Source organism: Alexandromys fortis, unplaced genomic scaffold (assembly GCF_014885135.2).
Source record: "Alexandromys fortis isolate MF-2015 unplaced genomic scaffold, M_Fortis_MF-2015_v1.1 scaffold_107, whole genome shotgun sequence".
NCBI lineage: Eukaryota > Metazoa > Chordata > Mammalia > Rodentia > Cricetidae > Alexandromys > Alexandromys fortis.
Window position 1 is genome coordinate 1541099 of NW_026067987.1, and position 21335 is coordinate 1562433.

The 21335-nt window shown below is 45.2% G+C and overlaps 2 pseudogenes; both read right to left on the reverse strand.

The window, feature by feature from the left end:
- Nucleotides 1-1058: 1058 nt before the first annotated feature.
- Nucleotides 1059-4467, reverse strand: LOC126511947 (sperm motility kinase Z-like; annotated as a pseudogene).
- A 1345-nt stretch (nucleotides 4468-5812) lies between these two features.
- Nucleotides 5813-7002, reverse strand: LOC126511931 (glyceraldehyde-3-phosphate dehydrogenase-like; annotated as a pseudogene).
- Between the last annotated feature and the right edge of the window lie 14333 nt (nucleotides 7003-21335).

Sequence of the window (21335 nt, forward strand, 5' to 3'; positions counted from 1 at the left end):
AGTTCCCCCAGGAAAGTCCTGAACATGCTACCCCTACTATTTTTAGGGAGATACCCTTATCGACTTGAAGTTCTTCCATACACCTTGGAGGTTGTGACCCACATAAATAAGCCTGAGGTCTTTTTATGAGGTTGTGAGATATTCTTGAAACATCTGTCCCTGTACTTATGCATAAACAAGATATTCAAAACAAAGTAAACTTAAAAAGGTCAACAAGATTTGGTGGGCCATGGTTCAGATCCCAAGCCTCTTCCCTCTATACACTATTATGTATATTATGTGGCAACAAAGTTAGATTAGCTGAAGTGACCTCTGCCCTACACAGACTTATACTGATGAGCAAAGTATGGAGTGGAAAGATGATAAAAGAATGACCTCCCTTTCTTAGAAAAGTTTGCACATTCAGAGGCATTGTGATGTCAGATGACCAAGGAACGAGAGAATGCCAAGACTAGACATATAAATGAATTTTATAAATATATAAAATATAAACATTGTATTATGTCAGAACTTAAATAATAACTGTAGCAGCTTTGGCCTGAGGATATTTCTTGGACACTTTAACCTCAAGAGTTAATAATACACTGCTTGGGACATGGCCATATGCTCAGGCTGGCTTGGAGATTTTGTTTTGGTCTAGTGTCCTTGTAGACACCTCGTGGTGCTACTCAGATTATTAGAAATGGGTTAATCAAGATGTGAGAATTAGCCAATAAGAGACTAGAAATAATGGACCAAGCAGTGTTTAAAAGAATACAGTTTCCATGTAATTGTTTTGGGTAAAGCTAGCCGGGTGGCCGGAAGTAGCCTGCTGCTCCTATTTCAACATGCACTGCTCTCCAAGGTGGTTTCTCTGAAACTTGGTTCTTTGTCACTTTCTTCCCCTACCTTTTCCAGATCCAACTATGGAATCCTTCTCCATCATACCTAGGAACACACCTTCCTAACCAACTTCCTCCGTTGTCATTCTCTGATAAACAACTTTTGGCTCTTTAGTAATTCTAGCTCAACATTTTGGTTCTTCATGAGCAAGATAGTGTTATGTCTTAGATAAGGATCTAGAATACTGTGCTTTTGGTGTTCAAAGTAAGTTCTTGAGTGTCTAGGAAGAAGAGGTTTTGGAAAATGGCAGAAAGAAGAACAAAGTCCATTAACTTTGTGTGGACACTACTGTCATTGTCCTGGCAAGCCTGACATCTCAGTAAGTGGTATGCAGCCATTGTTTCATTGAATTTTCTGTGCTTTGAAGATTCTCTTATATCCTGAGTGTCAAACCCAATGTTTTCCATGGCTGGCATAATTTCAGGGTCTGGGCAGGTGGAGTTTCCATTATAGTTAATAGTAACAGTCCTTTCTCTTTCTGAAGCCATGGGTGACCCATGATGTCCCTGAGAGTTGGCCTCTGCCTTGCCATTCACTGTTAATAATAGGTCGATCGTGCTCCTTAAGTCTTTGGAAAGCTGATAGGAGATGTCATACCTCCCTCGCAGAACTTGTTCCCTAAGTTTTGACAAGATGGCCCCTGCAAATGGGCCATATAATGTAAGAGGACCCCCAAGGTCCAGATGTCGGCTTTGGAGCCATCATAAGGGATGCCCAGGAAGATTTCCAGGGGGAATGAACTGGAAGGTACCACACAGCCTTTCTAGCTTTTGCCCAGGCCAAATCTGGCACCCAGGCCAAAGTCAATAATCTTCACCTTTCCGTTCTCATCCACTACGACATTGTCAGGCTTTAGATCTCTATGAGCGACGCCTTCATCATGGCAGTAGCCTATGGCACCGAGCCCCTGAACAAATATGCTTCCAGCCTCCTCTTCCGTCAGGCATCCAGCCTTCCTGACGCGCTAAAATAGCTGCTCTCCCTCAGCCACTTCCATAACTAAATAAACGTTCTGTTCTGTTTCTATCACCTGCAGGAGGGAAACAATGTTAGGATGGCTGAGCATCCTCACGATGTCGGCGTCGGACGTTGTTGGCTCCCACAACTTCTCCCGCTTTCCCAGAGCTTTCACAGCGACTGGGGCACCTGTGAGATGATGCTGGGCCAGCACGACTTTGCCGGTGCCACCCCGGCCTAAGGCCTCCAGGATGGTGTACTACCTGGTGAACACTTCTTCATCGGAGATGCTGGGCACTGCGCTGGGCTCTGAGTACTCATCTTCTCTGTCACTGGACATGGTTGGCAGTGATGCTGCTGCCAAAGAAAATGGGAGGGAAGGGGAAAGGAAGAGATGTAAAGGAATGTACAGAGACATGAGGAATGCAAGCAGCAATATCCGGAGATATAAAACAAACACAGAGGACAAAATGAGACCCCACAAAGAAGTAGCTTTAAACGAGAGCATTGAAGACACACGGACAGAACAAACTCGACACCCAAACTGAGCTCTGACTCCCAATCCAGTGAAGTGGAAGGAAGGACCACGACTCAGGGATGTTCTGGATGCTAATCGGAAAACTTAAACAGGAGCAAGGGGATACAGACGGAAATGGAGCAAGAATGAGTGAGAAAACGATGTACAAAATAAAACATAAGTTTAAAACCAATACCCCAAACCAGCTACCTCTAATACCTATCAAAGAAATTCAAGCAAACCAAGACACTTAAAGAAATCAAAACAGAAATCATTAAGTAAGCCGAGGCAATCAAGCAAATGTAAATAGCAAACCAGACAAATCAGAAATCTTAGAAACTCGACATTAGCCGCAGGCCAAAGAGGTGTAAATCCCACAGGTCCAGTACACTACTAATGACCTATGAATAATTTAAAAAGTAAAAGGTAAAGAGAACCCAAATAAATGAAAATTTAAAATATGGCAAAAATTTGAGTCAGAAAAAGTTAAAAAAGAAAGCCCCTCAAACACAGCCATGGAACACTGAGAAAAATAAAACCAGAAGAAAAAGAAGAATATAAGCAGAAAAAAAATAAATAAATAAAACTAAAAATAGAAAACCAAGTGTCCAGGAGTGAGCGAGATACCTCACTTAGTAAAGAATTTGCCTTGCAAGCATGGGGTCCCGAGTTAAAGGAGAAGATTCACTCCCTACCCCAAAAATATAAACAAAAGCCACCACCCACGCTACAGAGGTCTAGCATCATCAGCTTTAATCTCAGCACATGGGTCGCAAAGGCAGATCCCAGAGGCTCCTCAGACAACCAGCCTAGCTTAAGTGGCAAAATCCAGGCGAGTGAATGCCTGTGCTCAGGAAATTGAGGTTATCAACATATCTTTAATGAGTCACTGAAGGTGGAGCCCGGGCCTGCACCAGTAGCTGCACAAAGTAGGCAGATGAACCCACACTCACCCACCCAGACACAAGGATGTGTATACACACAGCTACCCACAACACACAGCTACACCCACACCTATACCTAGTACAGTCACACAGTCTCACACACATACACAAGGATATATATACACCCAGCACATACACCTACACAGAGCACACACCTACGCTTAACACACACACACACACATATACACACACAGAGATGCAAGTGTGGGACTGCCCATCAAGTCTGATATGTAGTCAGCCTGGGGAGAGCAGCGAGACTTGCTGTCTCACAGTAGAAGAGATATGGTGTTTCTCTTGGGACAATGCTTAGCCAGGCATGGTGTGTATTTGGGGGGATGGGGTATTTCAAGAACTTCTATCCATCACTGTATATGAGGCATGTAGGGACACCGCATCTGATACCCAACAGTACATGTGGACAGTTCCCAGGACTATTGTCCGGCTCAGACTGACACCTAGAAGTGTTTCTGAGCAAACAGGAATGATCATCATGGCGTGCAAACTTGCATCATAGGCTGGGAGCTGTAGGAGTGGAGCCTAGTGCTATTTCATGAGGGGAAGGAGAGGGTTCCTAAATGTGCTGGTACCTTTCAGTGTGTGGGGGACATGGGTGCTGACCTACAAGGCCTGATACCTCCCCATTTTGAGTCAGTGCAGGGGGCTGGTGGGCAGTCACTAATGCTGGCACTCTATGAGGGACATGGATGGCGTGGCAGGGGTGAATCTAACCAGGTCTGACATCTAGTAGTACAGGTCAGGTCAGGGGGAGCAGTGGGAACAAATAGTAATATTGTCCATCATCGTCCTTCAAGAGATCAATAGTATTTATGTTGTCCTTAGGGTCCTACCCTGGCACCTCCCTGCTCTGATTCATAATAGCAATTAACACTTTGTACCAGCTTTTAATCCGGTAGATTGTTTTTGTTTAGGTCCTGAGATGCAGGTGATAAAAAGGCTGTTTGTTGACTAACCATGTTCAGATATTATTAATCACACTTAAGAAATGTAAAATAGTACACGTATTCTCTACCTTTCCCTTAGATCCTGCAATGGTTTAGTCTTTCCCCTTTTATAACCTATAGCGGCCCCTTTAAGAGAAGGCCAGAACCTCCCCACAGCAGTAGCTGTGGTTAGATACAAACTAGCTGGTAAGCTTTGCTGTGTATCTTCAAAGAATGCCTGTGTCCCTGAGAATCTTCTTTGTAGTTTTTTTTAATTATTCTCAACAAGCTGTTAATGAACGGATATAATATGTATATATGTTTGGGAGTTTGTAACGGGCAGGAGAATAAAGAGCATGATTCAAACAGCGTGTGTGTGAGTTGATCCTGTTATATCTTAGATTAGATGTCCTAAGTCCCTTTCCCTGTGCTGAAGCAACTGACCTGAACCTTGGCAGGAAGTCAGTAGGGCTGGACTCTGCTGGGTCCTGAAACCAAACTATTGAAAATAAAAGAAACTCTCAAAATTGGGATCTAGAACTAACCATTTCTCCTTGGGGTTCATTTTTCTCAGGCGTTTTGTGACAAAGACAGAAGCTAGCACAGTGACGACATTGAAAAGACCAAACTCCACCAGTGCAGACAGATAGGCAGCTGCCAGGCATTGGTGAGAAGGATGCCATCATCGGGGTCCTCCTTGCTTCTGCCCCCAAGTACCAGAGTAATAAAGACACGGTGATTTGTCCTCTCAAGGCTTGTCACGTGTTAGCCGGGGGCATGATAAAAAGCCCAAAGAAATTGACTTAACAAAGACTTCATATTTATAAATGTTTAAGCGTCTTATTGCAGGGTGTGGCTGTTTTAGGCTTGCAGCAGCACAGTATGGCATGCTGGCAGGACCACGTGGTGGAGGGGGTCTGTTCCCCTTGTGACAGCTGTGTCACAGGGCATAAGAGCAGTAATGTCTTAAAGAACACACATCAGTGTGTCCCTGAAGGAACAGAACAAGTTGCATTTTGAGAAAGAACTCCGTAGGAGGGTGAATGCAGCCCAGCAAAGTCATAAACATTCCCCCCCCAAACTGTGCTTACCCTGGTCAAAGTGACCCACCAGGGTACCCAAACAGCATCTGTTTACATCTGCTTTCTTCAAAAGTCCTTGTAGGTACCTGATAACCACTGTTTTGACTGTTTTGAAATTCCCCTATACCCCAGCCAGCAAATTTAAAAGTTGTATACTTTTACCCAATCTCCAAACGCCAAGGCTTGTGCCACTCTGCCTGCAGTCCCCCCTTTAAAGACCCATTACCCTGAGAGCTCAGGACCGTTCTCCCCCACCCGTTGTGGAGGTGTGTTGGATTATGGTCTGGGTTAGCTAACTTGTAATCAATAAACCCCAGTGTGTCGTCATCGGATACCAGCTCTGTGGTGGTCTTGTTTGAGAGTCCCATGACTTGGGTATGACATCACCATGTCTAGCACCCCTCAGTAACAGTAACATCAGCACTAGTAGGCCTTGGCGGGGGGGGGGGGAAGACCAGACCACAGACTCTTTTTTTTAGAGGGGTGCAATGAACTTTATTGATAGTATTCAAGAGAGTAGGGCTCCCTAAGCCCCCTCCTGCTATTCTGGGGGTCTGGGATGGAAACTGTGAGGGAGATGCTCAGTGTCAAGGGTTAGTTAGGACAGGGACTGCTCAGCAGCCGAGGACCTCTCTCTTGCTGTGTCCTTGCTGGGATGGGTGGTCCAGGGCGGGCTTCTTACTCCTTGGAGGCCATGTAGGCCATGGGGTCCTCCACTCTGTTGCTGTAGCCGAATTCATTGTCGTACCAGGAAATGAGCTTTACAAAGTTGTCATTGAGAGCAATGCCAGCCCCAGCATCGAAGGTGGAAGAGTGGGAATCACTGTTAAAGTCACAGGAGACGACCTGGTCCTCAGTGTAGCCCAGGATGCCCTTTAGTGGGCCCTCGGATGCCTGCTTCACCACCTTCTTGATGTCATCATACTTGGCAGCTTTCTCCAGGCGGCATGTCAGATCGATGACAGACACATTTGGGTTAGGAATGCGGAAGGCCATGCCCGTGAGCTTCCCGTTCAGCTCTGGGATGACTTTGCCCACAGCCTTGGCAGCGCCAATGGACGCAGGGATGATGTTCTGGGCAGCGCCACGGCCATCTCGCCACAGCTTCCCAGAGGGGCCATCCACAGTCTTCTGGGTGGCCATGATGGCATGGACTGTGATCATGAGTCCCTCCACAATGCCAAAGTTGTCATGGATGACCTTGGCCAAGGGGGCTAAGCAGTTGGTGGTGCAGGAAGCATTGCTGACAATCTTGAGGGAATTGTCATATGTGTCATGGTTCACGCCCATCACAAACATGGGGGCATCGGCAGAAGGGGCGGAGATGATGACCCTCTTGGCCCCACCCTTCAAGTGGGCCCCAGCCTTCTCCATGGTGGTGAAGACACTGGTAGACTCCACAACATACTCGGCGCCGGCATCCCCCCATTTGATGTTGGCGGGATCTCGCTCCTGGAAGATGGTGATGGCCTTCACGTTGATGACAAGCTTCCCATTCTCAGCCTTAACTGTGCCTTTGAACTTGCCATGGGTGGAGTCATACTGGAACATGTAGACCATGTAGTTGAGGTCAAGGAAAGGGTCATTGATGGCAACAACATCACTTTGCCTGAAGTGAAGGCAGCCCTGGTAACCAGGCGTCCAATACGGCCAAATCTGTTCACTCTGACCTTCACCATCGTGTCTCTGGAACGAGGCTGGCACTGCCCGAAAAGAAGTGGCTGTCTCTAGAACAGGGAGGAGCAGAGAGCCCAGACCACAGACTTAGCAATACTTTCTTGCTTGTTTAAGTCTAGCTTGTAGAACTTTTACATTTAACCAACCCGTAGTTTAGGCTTCTATTGCTGTGAGAAACCACCATGACTGAAAGCAACTTGGGTAAGAAAGGTGTTTACTTCATCTCATAACTTTAAGGTCATATTCCATTGCTGAGGGTAGTAGACAGGGCAGGAACTTACTCAGGGCAGGAACCTGGAGGCAGGAGCTGATGCAGAGTCCATGGAGCCCGGCTGCTTACAGACTTGCTCCTCATGGCTTGCTCTGCCTGTTTTCTTAGAGAATCCTGGACCAACAACTCAGGGCCTTGCTGTACACAATGGGCTGGATCCTCCTACTCGTAATTAACCAATTAACTAAGACAAAGAACCATTTGTAGGCTTGCCTGCAGGCCAGTCTGGTAAGAGCAGTTTCAAAATTGAAGTTCCCTCCTCCCAAACAACTCTAGCTTATATCAAGTTGACATAAAGTTAGCCAGCGCATTCTTGGAAACAAACGAATATGTACAAAATTGCTACTTACTTTCCTTTTGCTTTTGACATCAGTTTTCTTTTTGTTGCATTGACTTCATTCTGCTCCTGGGCTTATGGGCCTCTTAAGAGTCTCAGCCTCCTGAGTAGTTGGAATTATAGATATTTACCACACTGCCCAGCTTATTTTTACATAAATTAAAATTAGGATTTTCATATTATAAAATCGAATTGGTACACAAGCACGGAAAAGTCAGAAAAATTAAAATCTACATAAAAATGTTCTTAATTTTTGAGTCAGCCTTTGTTAATAAAAACTCATTTTTCTCATTTGCAAAAATGTATAAACACTATTTTGAGTTAAGACCTCACTGTTTTGGCTACGAAGGTATGGAATTAATAATATTGCATTGTCTTTCTGCCTGAGGCTCCATAGTCCCTGAGGCTATGGGCACAGGTTGGGGTGTTGAGCTAAAAAAACATAATTTACTATTTGTAACCCTTTTATTGCAGAATATTAATAATTTTGCATAGTTGCTAGAGGGTGTCCCTCCTGGTGTCAAACAGGGAAGCAAAGAGATGAGAACGAGAACCTGGTTCTAATTGACTCTGTCAACCTGGCCCGGACTTTGAGGAGTCTGATGCAAGACTATTCATTGTCAGCATATTTAAAACACAGTGCAACTCAAGAAAAGGTTTTCAGGCAACAATCAGTCCAATTTCGGGTGCACAAAACAGCTTAAGGTGTGACTACATAGAAACTCTTTTACAAAGTACACGTAACCATGAAGGTGGGATCCATACTAGCTAAAAGTTCTAGAATTTTGTGTGGTCTCTGACCCGGAGCATAGAGGTCAGCAGGCTGTAAAAAACATGTGGCATTTCCCCTAAGGAAAGTGGTCCAGGGATGGGAGAGTCTGGGATAACCATTGTGGAAAATTTTAGTGAGTTCTGTCTCTATAGCAAAGGTAAATGGGGTCTGCCTCCACAGATGGCATAAAGGTCACCAGGTCATTAAGAAAATCCTCCCCTAGCCTTCTGGGTATTTTATCTTTTCCATTGGAAAGAGACCCCTGTGAGTGTAGAATTCCTGGTTTCCCTAGTGATCTGTGGGTGCCAGGACCGTTGTGCCCCCCCCCAATAGTTGCTTAATTCTGTGTATGTGTGTACACATGTATGTGTGTGTGCATGTGTTTATAGATGGCTGAGTGTGTGTACACCTGTGAAGTCCAGCGGTCCACACCAGTGTCATGGACCTCTTCCTCAATCACTTCTGACCTTATTTTTTGAGACAAAATCTTAGTTTCTTTGAGAGAGTTTCCCCCTACCTAGAAGAACATATTTTGCTCAGTTTGGGTCCTCTTGGTTGCACAAGCACTTTTCAGCTGGCCATGTCCCCAGCCCTTACATGTTCCTAGCTTAAATAAAGACCGTTCTCTGATGTCATGACTATCTTTCAAAAGACAACAGCTATAAATAGGTATTATTTCCACGCCGTCTCCTATACATTCTGAGAGACAACAATCACTGTGCTGACAGGAAAAAGGGTGCGTTCAAGCAGATTTTGGAAACACGATTATCGTTTTAGAGAATGATGAGAAATTTGTGGAAATCTGACAAGAGGAAAGACGACATTTGATGAGGCTGTAAGTGGAAAGATGCTTTCTATACGGAAGAGGCACTTTCCCTTGCTTTTCACTGATGCGAGCTCAAACCATGTGTAGAGCTGGACATGTGTGGATCAAACAGGGAAACAGGTAACAGATCATCCAGTGAGGACCACTACTCTAGTATGTTTATAGGATGTTGAGTTAACGTATGTGGAACCCATGGTTTCCAGCCACATCGACACATAATTCATCTGTTGTAAACGCCAACATAAAACAATAGCGATCTATTTAAATTATTTTAGCTAAAACTAGGAGGTACGTATCAGAGCAAGTGTACCCAGGCGAGGTGCTGTGTGCATCCCCGGTCTCACAAAAAGAACCACAAAAATTGTTTCCAGACTCCTTGTATCCAGATGTTAGACGAGTGTACCTGCAATCTTAACATTTTAGCACTACATTTTAAGTAGACAGAATCTTCAAAAGATGGCTGATACAATTGAGTAGTTGTTGGCTCACTGAAAGAGTGAAATAAAAAAAAAATGGCTACAATCTATTAATTGTACCAGATTTCTTTTAAACTCTCTTGTCCTGTGGCATGTTAGCACTCAGGATGCTGAAGCAGGAGGGCACTATGATTGAAGGCCAGCCTGATCTATTTTCTAAGTAAATTCTACGCTAAGGCTGGGGAGGAGATGTTGAGGAAAAGCTGTCTTTGATATTGCTTTGGGGGAGTTTATGTTATCATTGCAAGGTTTCTAAAGTCCAGTCCCCGACTGTGGCACTGTCGTCTGCTACCGATGAGAAAATGCTTTCTGAGCTTTAATAGAAAAGACCACGTTTGGAAGCAAGGCTGGAACAACACATGGAAAACACGCTCTAACTCTGTATTACAAGATTGCGCCAGCAGAGGGCATAGCTGGGCATTAGTAATCACGCCCTGCTAGGCGGCATTAAACCAGCACCCACGCGGCTGTCACAACAAAACACCAGTTACCTGATCCTCACTAAATTCACTGGTTTAGTGAAAAACTCAGTAGGGCTGGGGTCACTGGGAAGTGGCCAATTTCCAATGAACCGCACAATGCCAGTCCATACAGGCACCTCATACTGTGAATAGGGCTCCCCAGGTGGAAGGGGCTTGCCTCCACGTACTGAGCTAGGGGTTGGTGGGCTGGACTGGGGGCGGGACTTGGAGGAGTGGGGCGTGGCCACAAGATGAGTTGGGGTTGCACTGGGGAGGCTTAACTGATGTTCTCAGCCAGTGCTGGGTCTGCTGACTTCCACAGACCAGCCGGTGTGGGGTCCTTTCGTCACATGCCACAGGAGCACGTGCCCTTCTCACCAACGGTCCCACTGGTTTTTATCAACGGCAGAGCTCAGGCAAGCACAGACGCCTCTACCTCCTACTGCAGGGAGCAAGCACAGGAGCACCCCCAACCTGCCTAGGTGGCCAGGACAAGTGTGAAGCAGTGCATGGAAACTCTTGCGGTCACAGTGGGTCCATGCAGAGCCAGCGATGTCGTGCGGGGCGGTGCTGATGTTGAAGTTCATAGAACAGGTGAATGTTTTCACTGTTAAACTGGTCGACACAGGCCTTTCACAGAAATGCTTGTGGGCCTTGGGCTATGCTTAGCTTGGGCAGTGGGTGGTTGATTGTTAGTAAACTGGTTATTTAATAAGAATTTAGCGCTTAGTCTGTACAATGTGACAAGCATGTCCAACTTAATAGTATGCTGAGAAAATGATGTAGAAAGTAAATTCGCCTTTCTTGTGTGTCATGCAGTAGTCTTGGCAGGCAGAAGGGTTGTTTGGGTATTTTTTTTTTTAAATTGTATTATTGGGCTGCTTATGTGGAAACAACTCACAAGGTGTTTTATTTGCAAGACAGAAATCAGTTATGCAGGCAAAATTAGCAAATGTTTGAGTCATTCATATAATTATAGCTCATAGGAAAACATGTTGTTGTAGTAGGGCATAAAATACTGAATCTTGTGACAGGTGCTCCTAACTGGACAATCCATCTTATAATAAGCACATATATAAACACATATGCACACATGTGTACACACCTGTATTGTGAGGGAATATGTTCCTGCGTGTTCATAACTGTACTGACAGCCATCCCTAGCTCTAAATGGAGTCAAGCAGCCACTCCCTACTGTGAACAGGTGAATCCGGGATGAGAGAAAATTCCAGGTTAGTTCTTTGCACTTCTCCATTGAGGGCAGGGTGAGCTATGTACCCTCAGGTCAGCCAGTGAGTAGTCAGGAAAGGTTTGAGGAGTTAGGTGCAAGTCCCTGGAGGATCGAGACCACAGGAGTAACCTGAGAAAGACAGTGAGTGTACAGACTTACACACATAAATCACCTTCTGCTTGCAAACTATGTGTATCTGTTTATTTATTTATTTATATATTTATTTGATGCTATTGTTGACAGTAGGAAGCTGGTTGATTGTAGAGGACGGAGGTCCATAAGAATAGCAGTGTACAGCAACGGGGTGTGGCAACACCAGCTGCAACATTCATTGTCTGATCTGGTAAGTTATTTAAGTGACGCATTGCTGTGATTTTGGTCACTGTTTGATGGAGATACCTGCTCCCATCTCAAAAGGTTGCCAGGAGGATGCCACGGCTGCACTTTGCTCAGGGTGAGGGCTTGTCTGTTCTGCTGCTTCTTCAGAATAATTTTTGCTTGGGTTTTGCTCAGGGAGGGCCCTTTCTTGCTACCAGTGTCCTTGCTCCTTACAGTGTGGGTTTCCAGTCGTAACTCTCCATTCCATGCAGGGGAAGCAGGAAGACTTTGTTCTGTAGCATGCAGGATCCCCTTGTTAGTACAACTAGCTGCTGTTAGTACGACTCAAGGGGCTGCCATGACATGCTCCCAAATGTTTTCATCCTATTTGTGCTTTGAGTATTTCCAAAAATATTTCTTGACATTTTGATTTGCTTGAATTTGGTGGCGAGATGTAACCTTTACTTTGAAAACGGGTAAGCAGTGGTCGCTTTATAAACATCTAATGCAGGCTTATCCAGTGTGCCAAGGGCGTCTGCCCTTAAAGAAGCGATGAGAGAAAATGTGTGCAGGAAAGTTAAGGCCTCTAAAGAGACCTCCAGCAAAATAGGCTTTCATGCTTGCATTGCAGTGCGGCTGCTGGATGGGAGGAAGGTCCTTCAGTATAGTAATTTATATGATCTTTAAATTGGCGTTATACTTGTGATTACAGAAAAAGATGCTTAGTTAATTTTTTTGTTTTTCAAGACAGGGTTTCTCTGTAGCTTTGGTGCCTGTCCTGGAACTAGCTCTTGTAGACTGGGCTGGCCTTGAACTCACAGAGATCTGCCTGCCTCTGCCTCTTGAGTGCTGGGATTAAAGGCTTATGCCACCACCACCCAGCTTCAGTTAAATATTTTTGTTGGGATTTTTAGTATTCAGATGTGAGTGGCATGGGCTTATGGTACCAGACATGAATTATGAACATATTTATACCTCGTAGTGAAAGGACTATTTTTAGATGATTATGATTCTTGTTGTTACATTGCAATTGTTTGCAATGCAGAGGCCCAGTTAAACATGGCATATTGTTACAGTAAAATTTAAAAGTTAAACGAAAAAGAACCATACCTTCCCTTCCAGCAGTGAGAGGCATTCGTAGTTTAGTGGTCAGCACAGCCACCTTCTGCTCCATTAGTGAGAAAAGTGGCTCCCACCATCTGCCCTCCATTGTACTTAATGTCCACAGTACAATATTCAGGCTGTTGTAGCACACCGTCCTTCGACACAACAGACCCCATCTTCATCACAGGAGCTGCACTGACTCTCAGTGGTCTGTCCCAACTGGACTTGTTGAGTCTTGATATTCCCTCATGGAAGGATGGGATGCTGAGTCATCAGACGCTAACTGGAGTTTCCAACCACTCCTGAGTCATTTCTGCCCTTGCTGCTCCTGACCTTGTAGGCTGGATTCTCAGAACGTCCTAGAGTATTAGTCTGGGAGTTGTATTGGAAAGGACTCGCTCTGTGAAGTATTGAGTCCTCAATGCTCAATATTGGGTGGAGACTTGTCACTGTGGCTGCTTCAGGGCCACCCAGGCTTTTGCCAATGTCCCCTTACCCATCCTCTGTAAGTAAGCCCAATAAATTGGTTCCTCGGTGTGAACTATAGTGGAATCCTGCTTTGGTTTGTCACTGGGCCCTTGTAAGAAGGGATAGACTTTACTTATGGCTCCTAGGAAAGATGTTGCTTAAGGTTCCCTCCTCCACCATCCTCCCTCCCTTTTATTCCTTCCGTCCCCCTTCTTCCTCCTCCACTCTGCCTCTCAACCTGTGGTTTAAAAGTTTTAATTGCTGCAATTTGTGACAAACCCATGACATGCCACAGTCCTTCAAACCTAATCCACTTGTGAAAGTTTGCTGTGGGCACTGTAGAGGCCACATGCATGAATTATGTTGTCTAAACATATAGCGCAGTTGGCAGCTTAACCCACCTCCCAGTAGGGGAAAAGTCGGAACTATGGAGGCACTAGGTGATAACAAGTTAGACTTGGGTCACTGGTCTTAATCTAGCTGACGGTGATGAGTAAGAGTAAAAAGCCAAACATGGAGATTTCATCCAATGTGGCCACATTGGGAAGAAGAACAAATAAAGAAGTCACACCCTTGCCAACTCCAAGTTTCTCCTCAGGATCCTGTCAGGAGCTTTAGGTATTCATAGAAGGGAAGAGGTAAGCTGAATTGCAGGGTGCTAGTCAAGGCGAGGTCCCGCCCACCACTGAGGCATCAATGTCTTGGCTCCACCCTTTCCTGAAGGTGTTCGGATAAATTAAAGCAGTCCTTCCCACACAGTCCATGGTGAGACCAGGTATCTATGGTGAATGTTCTAGATCTTTTTTGAGCCCAGCATGACTTTTGTGCCCTGGAAGAAAGCAACTTGTAGCCACTAGAAATTGCTGAGCATATATATATACATATATATATGTATATATATATGTATATATTGAGCTGTATGTACCCAGTTTCACCCTCATGCTCTGAAGTTCTCTTGGTTTTGAGGAAATGTGTCACTTGCCTTTTGTAGTACTGTCACACGGGATAGCTGCAGTGCCTGAGAAAGGAAATCTGCCAAGCTTCTCTAAGGACAGCCTCTGACCCGGGAATTGTCCGTTCCTCTCAGAATGTCCTAGAGTTATTTGAAGCCTTCCACCCTTGTTTAATTTGTCCTAGCAGTGTGCGTGTGAGATCCGTGCTGTAGTCAAATTCTTCAACTTGGATTCTTAGATGACAGTGACATACGTTGTCATGTGTAGAGTGCATAGTTCTGAATTTTCATGTACCATCTGTGCATCACGTGTGGGTGATTCATTTATGTCTCCTTGCCCCTTTCTAAAGTTAGGAATTTAGTATCTCATTTAACAAGAAGTCAGGCAAAGGACAGTTGCTAGATTACTCTCTGTGTTAGTATAAAGGAAGCAGAGTTTTCCATCTCCAGTGAGTGGACTTCTCTGCCTGTGACAGAGCAGTATCTGGAAGGTGAAAGTGAATCTTTCCCCTTGCTGTCCTCTTAGTGAGCATACGTTGTCATATATTTATGCCATTAATGTCATTGAAAAATATACAGTTGAGTACAATGAGAATGTGTGGAATTGCATCCAGTTCAAAGTCCTTCACGACTCCTTAAAGTGAACCCTGGTTCCACTCATAATCACTATTCATCTTTCTTTCCTCCAGAGGCTTGACCATTTCTAAAATTGTGACTCTTCATTTTATTTGTGACTTTAGAAAACTCCTTATGGTTTTCGTTCTTGCTTTTTGTTTTTTTTTTTAAAGACAGAGTTTCTCTGTGTAGCCCTGTCTGGCCAGAAATTCCCTTTGCAGACCAGGCTGGCCTCAAACTCACAGCGATCCACCTGCTTGTGCCTCCTAAGTGCTGGGTTTAAAAGCGTGTGCCACCACACCTGGCTCTTTTATATGTTCTTAAAGTCCCTTATTGGACGTGTCTGTTCCAAATAGGTTTCTCACCTAATCTGTGCCTTGTGCTTTTATCCTATTAACAGTGTGCTCCCACCAGAACTAGCGCGAAGGTGCTGTCACTGCAAACTCCATGTGCTCTGTCTGCAGGAAAGAGCGCAGTCAAGCTGGAACCCAGTTGGAAGCTTCCTCCCTGCTGGCTAGCTTTCCCAGAGCTGGAATGTGCTTTGCAGGCTCTGGGACAGAAAAATCGTAAACAAGCTTAACTCAGCTCTGGACCCTATGTGCTACTGACTGACCTGCTGAGCCATATGCCACCGGAGCAATAGTTTCATGACCATTAAGGAACTAGCCAGCTGCTTTTGACTGGACTTGAGGCTAGTTCTCCTTAAGGAGATTCACAGCTGGTACTAAAAACTGTTCAATAGACCGGGGAGCCTCTAGGCCCTATTGTGGAAGATTCTCCTGTTGTTTTGCTAAGTGGACATGGTGTGACTGGCAAATCACCTTAAGTTTTATGTCTGTGTCAATCCCTTGGTGCGCCTCTCAGCTTTGGTCACAGAATCTATTTTTTTTTTTCAATTAGTGGTAATTGCAGAGACTCCTAACTGGTCAAAGTGTTAAGAATTGGTGAAGACTCAAAACTAAATGGGACATGATGTCATCCTAAGGGTCAGGGGACGTGGCGGGAGAGGAAATGGAAAGAAGAGACAGCAGAGGTGGTGGGGCTTTTTGGACTACCGTCTTCATTCAGCCAATGTCATGCTCCACACTTATGAGCCCGGAGCAGCACCTGCACAAGTCCGGGTGCCTCAACATAGCGTCATCGTGTTTCTACCTGGTTCATGATCAGAGAGGCTTCTGGCTGAGGAATTATTGCTAATGGCAGAGACTCATGTCTGGTCAAGGTGCTAAGAGCCAGTGCTCATCCATTACCCTCCGCCTGAGGCTCAGAATATTGCAGACGATGGCGAGGAAAGATTGTGAGAGCCAGACAATGGGGAGGAAGGCTGTGAAATAGTGTCTTCAAGGGAATGGAGTGAGCATTGTTCTCATAAACTCCAAGCAGTTGCAATTGCCCGAGAGGGCCTCCACAAGACTGTGCCCCTAAACTTCCATTCCCCACCAGAGCTCTATGAGAAGTGCCCGTGGCTGAAACCTCCACTGCTGTGGTTTTAGGATGCAGAGAAATGAAGGCGAAATTGAGCCGGAAGCTTTTTGGTGACTGGTGAGCTTGATTGTGCCAGAATATGCTTTGAAGGCTCCGAGGGGAAGAAGTCATATGAAGCTCCTGACCCTCTAACAACCTGCCAAGCAATTTGCCCACCACTGGAGTGAAAGGGGGTAACCTATTATTCTGTATGATTGATATATGATGCCAAAAATGTATCTATGCCTGTTGTGTGATAGACTGTTCCAGGGGAGACACAGCATGCAAATGCTTATTAACCCCAGGAAGGGAAGCCACAACAGACTACTGCTTTTGAATGGAGTTTAGTCCACCTGCCCGGGAACTTCATACCTGGTCCAGTAAAGCTTTTCAGTAGCTACTAGGGAGCGACTAGACCCTGGGGAGGGAAGAGCCTACTATTGTCATAGATGGGGTTGGGGAGGGGGTCATGGAGTCTTGTCCTGCCTAGGGGCACTACCCGTCATGATGGGCTACCAGGGGAAGGAAGTCACTATCTTTAGTGTGGTACCACATACCACTGTCAACTCAGTTATGATCCAGTGGGTATTTTCACATCACTGATCATGTGAGCAGCCCTCCTTAAGTCCAGCAAGTCGTAAAACAAGAACAAAATGTTCTAATAGTGGAGGAGGGTGGGTTGGCAGTGGTAGGAAGAGGACAAGGGAGGATCGGGGAATAAGGCTGATCCCAAATACTTATATACATTATACAACTTTCCCAGAGTAAACCCATTCAAAAGAATACTTGGCACGCCATTGTTCTCTCAAGGATGAGTTCTGGGCTCAATAGACCCAGTCCCTCTGAGAGGATTTGGATGTGGCTAGGGATTGCTGTTAGGTCTCCATGAAGCCTCCTGGCCTCATGAAGACTCGCCCTTCCTAGAGGATCTATTGGCAGTAAATGGGGACTGTGAGGGAGTGGAGAGATACTACTTTTAGTAATAAAATAACTGCCTATTGCCCATGCTCCTTTAAGCAACCCTGATTGAATTCATTAGATCAAACACACAAAGACAACTAAGTGGGTGGAAATCTGGTTGGGTAGAGGAAGGGCATTAATGAGAATAGGAGGGGGCCCCAAAAGGGTAATAGGGGCTAAATATGATAAAATATATATGTGTGTATGAAATGTCATAATGAAACCTATTATTTTGTATAGTTAATATATACCCAAACCAGGTCGTTTACTATTACACGATAGACATTTCCTAGGGAGATGAAACACACACGTTTACCCCAGAAAGTGAACTCATAGCAGATTCAAGTAGGGGTTGCACACAGATTCAGCTTGATGATCCAGTGACTTTTGTTGAGGTTGCTTAAAGAGGTGGGATCACTTTAATGAATTACTTTGAAAAGCAACTGTGGGGCTGAAGAGATGTCTCAGAGGTCAAGGGGATTTGGGTTCAATTCCCAGCTCCTGGGCAAGCTCATGGCCTCTGTAACTCCAACTCAGGGCATTAGGTGCCCTCTTTGGGCCTCCATAGACATCAGCCATGCATGTGGTATGAGGGAATTCATTCAGGCAAGACACTCCCACACATAAGGAAAAAACAGAGTGCTGCATCTTTGTAAAGCTGGCTGCAACCCAGGAAAGCTGTAAGCGGGAGCTTCTGTAGGTTTACGGGCAACTCACAGTCCCGGGATCTCCTCTCAGCCTCCTGCTCTGGGGTTTTTCCCACACCAGTGGTGGTTTATGCCTTTTGGCCAACCAGGAAGAGTCATCCCAGAAACTTGCAAGTTTCTTCCTTTTTGGACTTGTGATCTTTTGTTTACCTCCTGAATGAACCTTCCTTTCCTGCAGGGAATGTTTTAATAAAGAGGAAATGGCCATACATCATTTGCAGAGCAGGAATTTGCCCTATCCACTTGATCTTAGGAGGCAGACTGAGAAGCTAGATTTTGAATAAATTCCCACATTGTAGTGGTGTCTTGCAAGGGCCATGACTTTTGTATTGCATCTCCAAAGCTCATAATGAAATCACGTGACCAACTTCTACCTTCTAGATTGCAGTTATTCATCTTAGTTTTTGGTCCATGATCTATTGCGAGTTGCTTGTGTTTATTATGATAAATGCACCCAACTTAAAGTTACATGACACCATTTATCTGTACAGTTGTACAGTCCCGAAGGCCCATCATCTCCACAGTGTTTTCAGTATCCAGTAATCAGTGTACCCACTTAATACTAACTGTCCAGCCCTGCTCTTCATTGTCCTTTTGTCTCTGTTGGTGTGATGATCTAGGTATATTGCACAAATGCAATCATATAGATTTTGCCCCTTTGCCACGGCTTTATTGTTCGTAGCTTAATTTCCTCAAGGTTCTTGCATATGGTACTGAAGGAAAGGGGTCAGGGGAACTTGGACAAACTTGTCCTGATCTGGAAAACAGGGACTGGCCATTTTAAGAGAGGTTCCTCATTGTTCTGGGTTTTTCTTTATCTTGAACTTTGCGGTTCTTACAAATTGCTAAGAGCTATCAGGCTGGGGACCAACATGAGAGAGGGGGAAGAGACCAGCAAAGGAAGGGCCCTGGAAGCTTCTAAGAAGTCTCAGTCTTTAGTTCCCTTGATGAGTTACTTGTCCAAATAAAGTATGTCGTTTCTGTTCTTTCTTTGTGGCTTTTGCCTCTTGGATGCATAAGTCTACAGCCTTCATACTCTCTCCACACATCACCTCACTCTCCTGTGGCTCTTCTTTCTTGAATTTACAATTCTTTTTCCTTCCCACAGAATGAGCTCAGTGGTATCCTAGATGACCACCCTTCCCCCATGAAACCTCAAGCAGTTCTACACATCATTGTTTCCTTCCTTTGTAAGTCTGAATAATATTCTGTGGTAGAGCTAGACCATATTTCTCCAATCTTCTGTCTTACTTTGGTGCTGTTATGAATAATGTTGTGTCTGTGTTCATTTAATAATCTGTTCTTGACTCTACATTTTTCTGAGACAGTCTCAGACGTAGAATTGCTGGATTGTAGGGTATATCTGGGTTGTTTTTTTTTTTTTTTTTGACAATTTATGTAGCTCAGGCTGGCCTTGAACTTGTGATTGAAGAAGAGTAAGGAGAACTTAGGTCAACAAGAAATACAGAAGCAGGCTCCTTTAATAGGTGCTTCTTTCTTCCGGGGTTGTACCCTGCACACCCCACACCCAGCTAGAACATTGTACCTGTTACAAATTGCAAATGGCTGGCAGAGACAGGATGGATGGGGAGAAGGGAAAAGAGCCTGGGGTTGGCAGAGCCTGGAGATCCTATAAAATGTCCAGGAGACCCAGTGTCTCCTGGTGGGCCCCCAGTTCTGGGACCTCCTCCACCCCCATGACTACAACTGTCTGTTCTAATAACCTTTATGGTTTTCATTCTCTTCTGTCTCCGGCTATGCTTTTCTACTCCCGCTTTCTTAGCATTTAGCACCCCGTTGCTTCTTTCTGATTCAGTTTTGATCTCCTGCTCTTCCCAGACATCCAGTCTTTTCTTTGCCCCATGGGAATGAACCCAGTGGATCCCTTCAACAAACAGCCCTCCTCCCCAAATACACATAACATGATTGACCTGCTACAGTTTCCAGAGTGCTGGGATTTCAGGTCTTGTTGAAGGGCTGGTCTGTGGGTTTCTTCTCTTTTGTCTATGCCTATAATTGAAGGTTTCACCTTTTCAGGGTGTCCCCTAGTTTCTTCATGGTCTTCCTGAGTATTTTAGAAAATTCAGGCTCTTGACTGCACTGTCCAATTGCAGCCAATTGGACTTTATCTTCGACTCCTGATGTTCCATTTTCTATTTGTTCATTCAACCTGAAAGGCTGTCTCATGCGTTTTCTATGTGGGTTACTGAGTTGTTCAGTGCTATTCTCATTTAAGCTTTGAATCATCATCATCAGTTTTCTTTACTGATTTTAGGTTTTACATTCTGGGTTGTCTTTCTCATTTCATTCAGCCTTATGTTGTGTTTTCTTGGGCAGTTCTTGGGCATTTATTTCCCCTACCTACGCAGAGACACTTCTTTGTGCCTCCTTTGGGCTCCTTGAATTCATTTATGAAGTTGATGACTGTTCTTTTAAGTTCTGCGTCCTGGCGTTCATCTAGGTAATTCTCACTAGAGAACATTTCGATAGGACTGGCTGATTCCAGGGGCTGATTCCAGGGACCTTTGAATTTTTGGACTTGTTTCGTTGCTTCGGTATCTGGCGTGGAAACAACAGACTGGACTGGTGAACAAAATGTGCCAGCAGGCCTAAACCTGAAGGTTGGGAAAGGTTCAAAGGGGCCTATTAGACTGGACCAGGGGGTGTGGTTGTGAGGCCCCTGGCTGGGTCGGGGGACTGCAAAGGGTGCGGGCAAAATAGGGTTAAGAAGAGCCACTAAGCTTGGTGGGAGCACAGGATACTTGAACCAAGATCAGCTTGGAACGTGAATGGATATGAAGTATTCTTAAGACACTTTTCTTTTTCTTCTACTGAGAGTTGAAATCCTAATGTTGGATTCATATGTAAATGTATTTTACTTTTAATCATGTAAGAATTGTTTAGAGAGACCACCTGCCCATCAGTCATCCTGCACGGAGGGCTGCCTAGCACCTTGTGGAATCGAGTCTAGAGTTCCAGGTAGCTCTCCCAGGAGCTACCTGCCTATTTGGCATTCTGCCTACCATATTACCTGACACTGTTTAGCCAACCCTCAGACTCCAGGCAGGGCCTTTTGGAACCATTCCAAGAACCTACCAGACATCCGACTGAGGTGCCTGGCATCACGTGAGGTCTCACCCAGGATTCCAGGCAGGTTCCACAGACCCATTCAACCCACCCATCAGTAACCTTCCCACTTAGCTACTAGGTCCCACCTAGAGATAGACCTCGAACTCCTGGCAGGGCCTCCAGATCCACTCGACTAGCTGCTTATTGGTCAGTCATCCTCCCCGCCAAGCTGCCTGTCTCGGCGTGGAGTCTGTCCCAGAATTCCAGGCAGGTCCCCCAGACCTATCCCACCTGCTCACCCAGA